Genomic DNA, 11,039 nt, shown 5'->3' on the forward strand with positions numbered 1-11,039 from the left:
CTCCTTTAATCATTCAGCTGTTTGACCTATGCTAGTGTATAGGTGCTATACACAATTATATATTTTGATGCTTTCTGTTTTATTATGTGGCAGTGTGTAGTCCCAGTATTTATGCTAATTATATCGTTCTTTGGAATCCAGTTTTTCTTTTTGTAAATTTGGATTAAAGTCTATCATGGCTCCTTTCAAAGAGAGCACTAAATGTAAATGGAGGGTTCTTTGATACCATTAGAGGGATGGGACTGAGATCTCAAAGAAATAGGCTGCACTGGCTCTGGGGTGAATGGGTCCTATGACTTGTAGGGCTTCAGAGTAGGACACACAACTCTGGGGCTAAAGCTCAGGACATTGGCCATGCAGTTGAACATTTCTGCCCGTTCTTTCCTGGTCCTGCCCTGTGCAATTTCCAGCTTCTGTAAATACATATTGAAGGTATGTATACATAGCAAAGGTGTGCCAAAGTGTACAGTTGCTCAGATTATTTGCACACCTTGGTTTGGCCCTGGCCAGTTGAAGGAGTCATGAGGAAATACCTTGCTGCGATGACTTCTGTCATTCATTTCTCTGTGTATATTGGTACTAATTGATTTTTTTTGGCAGAGTTTAAAGTACTTTTGAACTTTTCCCCTTTCTTCTCTCCTCTGCTTCTTTTTCCAGACTGTTTCCAAGATTGGATGAAGAGATTCAATTGACAATGCTGTGAAGAGAGGGATTTGGAGCATGTTGGGGGAGGTAGTGTTGACTTCCTTGTGCAATCTAGGATTGAGTGGGGGATGCAGTTGGAAGGCAAGAGAAGTAAGACTCCTCCATCTTCCTGGTCCAGAGAAATTATGCTGGATCCCCCTACCCTTAATGAGAAAGGGGGTGTTTGTGTTTCCAGCATCTTTGAGATCTGATTGCTAATGTAGCTACCTTTAAAGAATTCTGCTATTTACAATAAAAGTGAGATCTCCCTCCTCCATCCTGTGTTACACAGCTGGGGATTGCACCATTGTTCCTGGCACCTTGGCATTGCAGGAGCCTGCCTTTGACTTTCTTTCCTCTCCGCACATCTTCTATTCCTGCTGCTTCTCTTTTCAGAAAGTGCTGAGCTTCTAGGCTAGTGTCCCTCCCAACGGATGAATATTCAGCAGAGAATGGAGAGCTTTCTACCGTAAGAATCAGGATGTGGCTGTTTATAAAGTTATTGCATTTTTTTGAAGAGTGGCTGCAATTAGTTTTGGTGTTAGGCAGCAAAAACCCCAAAATGTTCTTTTTGATTTCGTGTTGCTTGCATAATACAGATACCCATTTACTGGAAGAAATCTTCATGGGTAAGTGTATGAGTGTGTATGCATAAGTGTGTGTGTGTGTGTGTGTGTGTGTGTGTGACTCCACATATATTCCTAGAGTGCCTTCTATATGCCAGGCATGGTGTTAGTTGACATATGTAATTGAGAGTAAAACAGTCATGATCTCTGCTCTTAACCAATTTACAATCTAGGATAAAACAGACCTTCCATGTTCAAATCCACAATGACATTAATTGCAATATGATCATTGTTGTGTTTGAATAATAGCTAAGAAAAGCACAAAGAACTTACAAGGTGGCTTAACAGAAGAACTTCATCTAGCTTAGAAGTCTGGATAGCCCCTTTCTAAGAAAGCGGTATGAGTAAGGATGAATAGGAATAGGCCAGATAAAATACGAAGCCAGGAGTTGGAGGTGGACACGGGGCAGGGAGGTGACATTGTACTGATGGAGAGATGTGGAGAGCTGAGGAGGCTGATGAATGTAGAGAAAGTTGAAGTGTCACTGGATTGCAGTTCTTGATAGGTAGAAGTGTTGTATGAGGGGACAAAAACAAGGCCATTGGAAAGGGAAGTTGAAGATGGTGGTGGTGGTGTTTGTGAAGGTATTTATATTATTGCAGAATTATCTGAAGTGCAGTTTCCAGTGTTCACCAAATTCATGGTGTGACTGTGGAAGTTGGTGCTTGAGGTGAATGATGACAACTATCAGTGGGTATCAGGGTAAGGAACTGCTGGGCGAGGTGTTGATGGTGCATCCAAGTGATGTTAAATCTGCTTAGCATGATGGTAGGGTTGGGTGAAAAGGAGACTATGAGTTGAGTGCTAAATTCTTTAAGGAGTGACCAAATGATTAAGTGAGGACTGGAGGGAGAAGAAGCTCTTATTGTCAACTACTAAAAGGAGCAACTTACAAAAGAGAGTGCAGTCATTCGTCTGCAAGTGGCATTGGGTAGTCAGGAGGACGTTGCCTTGGTTCTGATACTGAGATATTTGGAGTTTGATGGAAAATATATCCCAGCCCCTGCTTGAGAGGAGAAGCAGTATCCTTAGGGGACAGTGGGTTTCAGTGAAGTCGAGAAACTGTGGTGTGTGTGTGTGTGTGTGTGTGATAACTTTGAGATAATGATGGGTTAGAAACATGTAGATTAAGGTAAGAAGAGACTACCCTCAGGCATTCATCTAAACTTTGAGTTTCTTCTAGAAACCTCCTCTCAAGTCACAGTCAAGTGATCCAGCAATTGCAAAATCACTCTCTTCTAATGTGTACCATTTCACTTGGTAGCTCTTTCTGTTCAATAAATGATACTCTATATAATAGACACTCAAACATTCTAGTATTTTCTATGCAAATGTGTAGAAAAAAGTGTTTGGGGGTATGAAGTCAGGGTAGGTAGGCTGAAAGATTATTTTATTTATTTATATTTGTTCCTGTAGTGCTCATGTGATTTAAAATACAAAAATTAGACATATATGTTGGAAAAGTGCATCAAAACCTGAAAAATTAATTTACAAACATTTTATGATATGGTTGGAGTTACGAATGTAACTTGTCTGAAGATGCTTCCTGATCATTGTGCTTCATTTTCTTCTTATTTGTACTGTAAACATTGTACAGTTTTTATTTGACAGATGAACATTAGCACTGAAGAAGCAAATTGAATAAAATATAGGCATTTAAGTTAATTTAAAATGTAAGTTTTATTTTATTTTTGGATGGGGTCTTGACTGCATCCTGAAAACATAGCTGGTCTTTTTATTACCTTAGTGTAAGCTGTGTAGTCAAAAGAATAGTGGGAATGGTCACTGTGTGTGAGTATTGTTCCCGAGGTAAATTCTGTCCTAGGCAACTACTAACCAAAGGATCTTTCAGAAATACTCTCCCAAACCACTGCCCACTGGATAGCAAACACAGTATCTATTTTAGAGGAAATTATTGCATTAGATTAAAATGGTTAAATTGTCTTAACATGCCAGGATCTTATCTTTTAATGAAAACATTTTTTATTAACTTTTTTTAAAGGAGGACAACTGCTCTTCAGATTTCTCCCATGAGAACTGGAGATTAAACTTTGATTTTCCTCCTTTTATCCTCCCCGACAGAAGCTGTATATTTTGAGGATAACCACTTGGTTAAAAGCAAAATAGCCCTAAATAAACACACATACCTCAAAATGAATGAGCATTTCGGGTATAGTCTTAGATTTCACAGTGTCAAACTGACTGGGTTGAGAAAGCCACCAGAATTTCATAGCTCAAAGTTCAGGTTTTATACAGGATTTATATGTCCTGTAGAATATTTTGTTTGCTGCAGTTTGAAATGATAGTATCTTCTTCTCTAGGAAACTAATGTTTAACAGATAAGTGCAACCAGATTGCTAACAGGAGCTGCAGGAAAAAATTTCACCATTTTGAATGGGGTTTGTGTTTACCAGTACACAAAATGTATGCCTGTATTATCCATTATGTGAAAATATCCATAATTGTTAGAAAGATAAAACCCATGTTTGCCAGGAAAAATCAATTTTTTCCATATCTCTCTTTGTGCCCTGTGGTTTTACAATTTCCTTTTCATTTTTAATGGTGTTTTCTGTTTAAAAAAGCTTATTTGAAAAAATTAAACAAAAATTGTATACATTTCTTGTGTACAATGTAATATTTTAAAATATGCATATATTTGGAATGGCTAAATGTAGCTAATTTTCATATGCATATTTATGATTTTTGTGGTGAGGACACTTAAAATCTACTCTCTTAGAAATTTTCCAGAATACAATACTGTACATTGTTATTAACTGTAGTCACCATATTGCACAATAGAACTCTTGAACTTACTACTCCTGTCCAGTTGAAATTTTGTATACTTTGACAAACATCTCTCCAACCTCCACCTCTCTCCCCACCAGTTCCTTGTAACCGCCATTCTACTTTCTGCTTCCGAGAGTTCAACTTCGTTAGATTCCACATGTGATATTTGTCTTTCTGTGCCTGGCTTATTTCACTTAACATAATGTCCTCCAAGTTCACCCATGTTTCACAAATGACAGCGTTTCCTTTTTAAGGCTGAATAGTATTCCATTGTGCATATATATCACATTTCCTTTATCCATCCCTCCATTGTTGGACATTTAGGCTGATTCCATCTTTTGGCTATTATGAATAATGCTGCAATGAATATGGGAGTGCAGATATCTCTTTGACACATGGATTTCCTTTCCATTGGACATATGTGGTATGCTCAGAGATGAGATTGGTGGATCATATGGTAGTTCTTTTCAAATTTTTTTAAAGAATCTCCATATGGGTTTCCATAATGGATGCACCAGTTTATATTCCCATGTGCATTGTTTTCTGACATTGATAAAGCTGTAGATCTATTCATTTCACAAACCTTTATTGTGTGCTTACTACACATCAGCATAATGGGAGGTGCAGTTGATACAAATAAAAGGCACGGTCTTCCTCAGAAGCAGAAATTATAACTATTTATTAAACAAAGATGGCAGAGGTGGGCAACTGACCACATGTGAGAAGAGTAACAAGGAGAGTGGAATCTAGGATGATGTATATTTTGGCTTGGGCTATTGAGCTGATGGGGAATATATATTTTTTGAAGTGGAATATACTGTCACCTTATTTCTAAGTAGGGTCAAGTTGGAAGCCAAATAAAACTTTCCAATATTGGTTCTTCTAGCACGTTAATAAAATGTACTTTGTGATTATGAGCAGCTGGTTTGAAGATTGATTCATTTCTACTCCTGTTACCTTGATAAATAAGAAATAAATTTCATGGACAAGAACTCATCATTTGAAATAGATGGTAACAGTTGGATTGTCGTTGATTACATGAGGTGATTTACAAGAAGGTCGAGCACATGCATGTAGTGTGCTAATCCTTGCCACGTCAGTTTTCTGTTAATTAATACAAACGTTGTTGTGTAGTTTTTGGTATTCTGACTCAAATTGAGAAAATGTATACACTTTTATATACATGTATTAATGTAAAACTTGGACCTGGAAAAGCAGAGGTTTCTAATAAATTAGCCAACATTTTCTTTGAAGAATTCTTGGTACCCTGAAGTACTTTCTCTAATGATTGAATTGTTATTGTTGGAGACCAATTCTCCACAGACTTTTTGTATTTCTGTATCTCTTGTGAGTGAGCGACTAACTGTCCTTCATTCTGAACTATCTTTTCAGGGACATTTGTGTTGTGAACAGTCTTGGAACATAGAGCCAGTGTCTCTCTCTGGAGCAAAGGCCAGGCATGCTCACTGCCCATTATAAAGGATTCAGATTCCCTAAATTCAATATTCCTCTTCTATAGCACAATCACTGAACATGTAGGTACCATCTGGTTCTCTTTGCATCACATTGCAAAAATGGAGGCCTGGTTAACTGGTACAAAAAAATGCTAATACTTTTGCTACTGCTATTGTCGTGAGTACCAAACTATTCTTTGTCTGTGACCCAGGAGTCTAGTGTCTTCTACCAGCATTCATGAAACTTTTGTCAGGCTAACTTGTTAGTTTGCAAGAAGGGTGAACTCTCAGACCCTTCGCGGTTTTTGTTTTTGTTTGTTTGTTTTGTTTTGTTTTGTTTTGTTTTGTTTTTTGAGATGGAGTATCGCTCTGTCACCCAGGCTGGAGTGCAGTGGTGTGATCTCAGCTCACTGCAACCTCTGCCTCCTGGGTTCAAGCTATTCTCCTGCCTCAGCCTCTCGAGTAGCTGGGACTATAGGCGTGTGTGACCACGCCCGGCTAATTTTTTGTATTTTTAGTAGAGACGGGGTTTCACCGTGTTAGCCAGGATGGTCTCGATCTCCTGACCTCGTGATCCACCCGCCTCGGCCTCCCAAAGTGCTGGGATTACAGGCATGAGCCATGGTGCCCGGCCTCCTTCGCAGTTTTTGATGGTTAATGCACTTTAGTGTCTTATCTTCCAATCCGTAGACTCTATTCTACCATAAAATAGGAAACATTCCAACTTTTCCAGCATTGAGAGGATGGAACTCTAAGTTGTAGATTGACATGGTTTGGCTGTGTCCCCACCGAAATCTCAACTTGAATTGTAGCTTCCAGAATTCCCAAGTGTTGTAGGAGGGACTTAGGGGGAGGTAAATGGATCATGGGGACTGGTCTTTCCTGTGCTATTCTTGTGACAGTGAATACGTCTCACGAGATCTGATGGGTTTATGAGGGTTTTCTGCTTTTGTTTCTTCCTCATTTTTCTCTTGCTGCCACCATGTAAGATGTGTTTTTCGCCTCCTGCCATGATTCTGAGGCCTCCCCAGCCATGTGGAACTGTGAGTCCAATTAAACCTCTTTTTCTTCCCAGTCTCGGGTATGTCTTCATCAGCAGCGTGAAAACAGACTGATACATAGATGAAATAACAAAAAGTCAAAAACTACTACATCTGCTTGTCCTTGTGATTGCAAATGAATATGGTGCCTATGATACCTCACATTTATTACATGTCACGATTTTTGAAACCTCTCACTGAGAAATATTGGAGTGTAAGTGTACATTTAAAGCAATGGCTTTTGTGAAATGTGAATATTTACTACCACTCATAGTTCATTTATTTTCAGTGCATTTAACTTTTATCTAAGCACCACAAAGAAGTGTTTTGCTTTCTTATTGTAATAAGTTTATTGAGGTGTAATTTATGTGTAATAGATTGCATCCAGTGTACAGTTTGATGAATATTGACCATTTAACATGCCTGTAAGATCACCATCACCATCAAGACACAAAACACTTCCATCACTCCCAAAGGCTTACTTGTACCCTTTGACTAAATGGATTTCGATAATGTGTGTAAGCCCTTGATAATGAGCAATTTGGGAATAATTTCTACTGAGGAGTTTTTGCTAGTTTCTTATTTTATTTACTTTTTTAATTATCATAAGCATTAATATTTTTTTTTTCCTTGGTTATTTGCTTTGATTTCTGTTTTCCTTTTAAGGGTCCTCTTTTTGGTATTTCCTTCTCTTTCATATCTGTTGGAGCAGAAATACCAAATAATATTTTCATGAGCTTACATAAATGAGATAAATAGAATAAATTTGAAAAAACATCAAGATTAAGTTGCCTCAAAGGAAAAAAAAGTCACACAAAAAGAAGGTGGGAATTAATGTACTTGAGTATGGAAATTGATTAAGCAATGAAACTATGATGACATTTATTTTTGTAATTCAGTTATGAATCATGCTTAAATGTGTACTTTATTCACTTTAATTATGGTGTTTGATTTTAAAGTTTTTCTTTCTCTCAATTATTGATACATTTTCTAGGGAAGTCTTTCTCAAGTATTTGTTTTCATGTGACTTTTTATAATCATGGCTCTCAAAATCTAAGGATGGATTTTGGACAGCCCACTTCTCTCAGCAGTGTAAAATGAGTCACATGGGTCACATTTGTCTTGAGTCCCTTCAAAGACTGGAATGTGAGTAGAAATCGCAGAGCAACTTTCCCACGGCACTAATTGCATGTGAAGGACAAGACACTTCCATATTGTAATACCAAATATAAAATAGTGCAAAAAAAATCATTGGTTAGAACTGTTCCATTTGTCATACACCTTCCAATTTATAAAACAAGAATTTTTCTCTCTTCTCCCACCCTGTTGGAGGATCAGCTTTATTTTTCAAAATTTGGATGGAAATCAGTCTTCAGTCTGCTCTATCTGAAAAGAGAAAAATGCTTGCAACAGTTTGAAACACTATAAATTGGAATACTTGAAGTCAGTTATCTAGGATTTTTATATCACTCCTCTTCCAAACTCCCGCTTCTCACTGATGAGGGTTTCTTTCTTACTTTGAGGGGAAGAATACACAGCAACTGTAAAAATGTAAAATAAAGTGAGTTCATCTGATTAGTCTGCAATCTCTCTTTTCGTTTGCATCTGGAAATTCTCAAGTAGACACATAGAAACTTGCAGCAAGCACGCTTTCTTCCTGTGTGTTTGTCTGCACCTTCCATGCCATTTTCCAGCCATGCTTGTCTTTTGTTAGGAATTAGATGGTCAGAATGAGAATAATTTAAAACATTTTTAAAAAACTTTATTTTTTAAGGACACTTTTAGGTTCATAGCAAAATTGACAGAAAAAAACAGAGATTTCCCATATATCCCTCCTGTCCCCCTCACCTGGCCTCCTCCATTATCAACACCTCTGGCCAGAGTGGTACCCTTGTTACAATCCATGAGCCTATACTGACACATGATTATCACCCAAAGCCCAGAGTTTACTTTAGGGTTCCCTTAGAGTTGTATATCCTAGGGGTTTAGACAAATATGTAATGACATGTACACAGAAAAATAAAAATTTTAGGTCAACATCTCACCTTTCCTGTTCAGTATTAAATATGAAGCAATTGTTGTGCCTTTTCCAAAAATAGTCTGCCACAAGGAGCAATAAGTAATCAGAATTTAAGGGGAAGGAAAACGGAAAATCAAGAGGCCTGCTTTACATGAACACACACACATTTTATAACTTCTATTATACTTTAGAATGTTATTCTACTGGATTCTGGATTTCTAGATATCACACGAAAGTTTAACTGTAATTAGGAAGTACTTAGCCCAGGGTGTGGCAGGGTAGTCTGGGCTCTGTTTAGAATTGGGTCAACTTGCGATGCATCAAACACTCAGAGCGAGTATTTTTTTTTGGAATCATCCACCTGAACAGGGAAATTTTCTAATTTGCACTAAAGTGCAGTACCTGCTCTCAGAACATGAGGAATTGAAGACAATCACACTCCCCCTCCTTTGCAGCAAAAGCATTTTTCACACCGGAGATCTCTGTGGAATTGTGCCTAGTTGGTATTATCTATGCAGGTTATAAGTATGAGATGTTTTGATCCAAGAAAAAAAAGCATTTTTTGCCTCTTTCTTGTTTTTGTTTGCTTGCTTATTTTTATTTGTTTGTTTTCACTACTGTACCAGTCCAAGGAATCACTGGCCAAAAAGGAGGACAAAGTCATAATTGGGAAATAAAGGAGGCTGGTGGGAACTGGAAAGACCTGAATAAGTGGCTCATCAAACTGAGAAAACTGAGAAAGCAAAGCTCAGGGAAAGCAAAGCTCACTACTGAGAAAGCAAGGTTCACTACTGAGAAATTGTAGTAAGGGTGGGAATGGGGTTGAAAGAAATGCAACTCTATTGTAGACAAGAGAAAGGCCAGTTCAGGCACTAACTCATAAAGGCAGTGCATCTGCCCTGGTTTTCCTTTCATGAACAGCTAAAATACTAGGTGGCATTGGACATGGCAAAAGCACATAATAGGATGAGGAGGTTGGTTTTGAAATTTGGACTAGGTCAAGATTTCTGGCTCATAGAAGTTAGTTGATCGTGGAGCAGTCAATGTGCACAATGGGTGTCAGCAGCTAAGGCAGGCAATGGGGAAGTCAGGCAACGGATCAGAAACCCGGAGTAGAGGTGTGGAGAACCCAGAGTCTAGACCTATAGTCTGGGAAGAAAAGATCAGTAAGCCTGGTCAAAGATTCCAGGAAGGAAAGATTTGGATATCAGCACAGGTGCTGAGTTGTGGCGTGTCAAGTACAAGAATGAAGCTTGATTCCAAGCTCAGTGCCACAGGATCTTCTCTTTTCTGTGTATGCACAGAACTGTGTGCAATTTCGACAAGGCCTGAGCATGCGGTTTGCAGAAAGTAAGTTCTGCCTGATCTAAGTGTGGTGTTTGAACAAATGGAGAGAAGTAAATTTCTGATGCATAATTCAAACTGGAATATATTTATAATTATAAAGGAAAACCAGAGGGGCATTGTCAAAGTGGATGGTTATGCTCAGGTAAGAAAAAGGCATACTCCTCCTCAAAGTATCATTTCTTTACATAAAAGCCTAGAAATATTTTCTCATTCATTTATTCATTAGTTCATTTATACATTCACCAAATATTTATTAAATGTCTACTACATGTCGATATGTTTAACATCTTGCAAATTCACTTTAATTAATAACTTTCATTATTTGTCTGTTTCAATTTTCAATAATGAAGTCCATCTCTCTAATAATGTTAGCAATTAAAAATGGAGCCACTGTTGAGGCAAGTTCAAGCTCTGGGGAATTATGAAATTTACCAGAAAACATTGATGACAATGGAGAGAAACAGGATAAAATTATAAGAGCCTGAGGTGATGGTTTATAACAAAAATATTGATTTGAGAATGAATTAACTGAACCACTTAGCTACGATAAGAGTGAGGTTGGACATCCATAATGGGAGTCATGATTGATTGTATGGTCATATAGAAGTTGGTCAAAATCCCCAAACTGGATGAAGAAATCAATTTGGTGGCTTCCTTTACATTTATTATTTGAAATAATTTTAGCAGGAAATAGTAGACTAAAAAATGTAATGGCATTTTTTTTTCTGGGCTCTGGCTCAAGTGGTTTGCCAGAAATAAAGTCTAAAAGGCTCTCCTTACTGTTATATTTGTGACTTGCGTGTATGAGCCAGTTATTGTATTCTCCTGAAAGAATGGCTGTTTTTATTTAGTTCTGATTTTACCACAATGTGTGTGTGTTAGTGTGCATGAAAACACAGCATAGGATGTGTTGGGGTTGCAAAGAATAAACCTAGAACTGAGGCATGCTCCTCTATAAGCAAAGACTATTTTGAGTAGCAAATTATTTTAAACTACAAATTCTACCCAGGTGGTACTGTAGTATTTTTCTTGGCCAAACTAAACGTGAATTATTCATCAGATAAAAATTCTATTGAAAGG

General features: G+C 37.7%; 1 long non-coding RNA gene across 1 annotated transcript in view; it reads left to right on the forward strand.

Annotated features, from left to right (window-relative positions):
- Window positions 1-5,329, forward strand: part of LOC117980222 (uncharacterized) — a 46,353-nt gene extending 41,024 nt beyond the window's left edge. Inside the window, exon 3 of the long non-coding RNA XR_004671424.3 lies at window positions 658-5,329. This is a non-coding gene — a long non-coding RNA (uncharacterized LOC117980222). The remainder of the gene's footprint in view (window positions 1-657) is intronic.
- The last annotated feature ends 5,710 nt before the right edge of the window (window positions 5,330-11,039 follow it).

The sequence above is a fragment of the Pan paniscus genome, chromosome 4 (genome assembly GCF_029289425.2).
Source record: "Pan paniscus chromosome 4, NHGRI_mPanPan1-v2.0_pri, whole genome shotgun sequence".
Classification (NCBI taxonomy): domain Eukaryota; kingdom Metazoa; phylum Chordata; class Mammalia; order Primates; family Hominidae; genus Pan; species Pan paniscus.